This window comes from Poecilia reticulata, linkage group LG16, assembly GCF_000633615.1.
Source record: "Poecilia reticulata strain Guanapo linkage group LG16, Guppy_female_1.0+MT, whole genome shotgun sequence".
NCBI lineage: Eukaryota > Metazoa > Chordata > Actinopteri > Cyprinodontiformes > Poeciliidae > Poecilia > Poecilia reticulata.
In genome coordinates, this window is record NC_024346.1 from 15,983,105 (window position 1) to 15,985,142 (window position 2,038).

The following is a 2,038-nucleotide window of genomic DNA, read 5'->3' on the forward strand; positions in this document are numbered from 1 at the left end:
TTTAAATTGTTGCGATAGTAATCACTTGTTTTTCATTTTTTATTATGATGTGCTTAGGGACGTGTTTAGATGTGTCTCTGTTCCAGAACAACTGAGTTAGATGATTGCATGACAGTCTGCAGCCGTCAAGAAGTGGAGAAGGTTAATCAGCCATCAAGAAGTGCAGAAGGTTGTTAATCATCCACAGATTAAATCCAGGTGAGRCAGAAGGGAAACACTTAAAACAGGGGTGTCCAAAGTCGGTCCTTGAGGACCGGCATCCTGCATGTTTTAGTTCTCTCCCTGGTTTAACTCACCTGGATCATATGATGGCTTGTTGGAGGCCTAAGAGGAACATTGACAAGCTGAAAAGGTTACTACCAGCAGGGAGAGATCTAAAATGTGCAGGATGCCGGCCCTCAAGGACCGACTTTGGACACCCCTGACTTAAAACATGCAAGGGAGGTGAAACACTGAACTAAACCTGCTAATGACTGATTCAGTCTGTTGTTTCTTGGATTGGTAACTGGTTCAACTGAACTGGTCTATTATTACTGGTGTGGGATCTTTATCAGCATATGGACATTTTGTAATGAATTTAATAAACTTATTTGGAAATATTTGTAGTTGATTGAAGATTAAACCAGCTATTTGATGGAAGTTTATTCTGTATAAATTATAAATTTTTCCAACTACAGTATAAATCACCTTTTGCTCTATTAACTGTCTCTGGTGTGTTAAATAAACCCTGATCCTCCCTGAGTTTTATCTTTAGGTTTTCTGATAAACAGCCTTTATTTTAAATATTGATTCCCTCATTTTAACATGAGTGCAGCATCATAAATCCTACACTAGACTGCAGCTTCATAGGTAAATGTAGTTGTATACATAAACATTAAGAAGAATTTTAAGATATTAACAGTGAGTGTACATGGGGAACTATATGGCTTGTATTTGTTCTCAGACCTGTAACCAGTACACCGTTTAATCTTTCAATGACTTTCAGAACTTTTCAAATGTTTATCATATTTCTAACCAGCACCTTCCTCACTTTTTGTGTTTTTCAGCCGTTGCTCTGCAGTTTGACCAAAAGCTGACTCTTGAGGACTGCAGTAAAACTGTCAAGAAGTGGCTTCATTACACGCCAGAATGAGAGGAAGACATCGCAAGAAATCAAAGTAACGCCAACCAGAGTCTAACTGGGGTTACCACAACTTGTACCGTTTCCCTGGTTCATACAGTACAAAGCTTAAACTCGTGGACTCTGTTCTTCTGTGGACAATAGACTGTTATCCTGACAGTCAAAAAGGAGTCAAATATGTTTAAAGATCTGTCCCGTTTCTTAAATAAAATGTTATATCAAACCTATGTTGTCATTTTTAAACTTTTGTACAGTTTACCCATGATCTGCCAATAATGGTGTTTAACACCAGTGAAAAAACTTAGTGATATGTTATGATGCAGACCTATCAGACCTAAAAATGCACATAAATCCTTAGCTTTCATTCAATATGAAATCAACACAAATCTGCAAGCAGATCCACATTCAGGAAGGTTGAATCAATGTTCATTCCTAACTAATTCAATGTAAAATCAACAGAAATGTGTGCAGATCCACATTCAGATGAAGGTTGAATCAATGTTGATTCCTAACTATTTCCATGTAAAATCAACAGAAATGTGTCTAGATCCACGTTCAGATGATGGTTGAATCAACATTGATATGTCAGTTATGGTTGAAACCCTAACGTTGATTCAACATTCAAGTCACCAACCACTTTCAATGTTTCAATCATTCTGTGCTATCTGGGTTCTCATTCAGAAACATCATTTATTATTGTATTCTTCATTGTATGATCTTTAAAACATGATTTGTACTGTAATTAGGGCCAGTCTGTGAAAGCTGCACGAGTGTGCTGATTGAAGCAGAGCCGTTGCACTGATTCGAACCCGATATGTTCTCATTCAGGAAATAAACTGCAGATCACCCAGAAACTCCTCGTCTTCATTAAAAAAAAACTACACAACGCAGAGTCGAGGGGTTCCTTGGGCCGGCCTG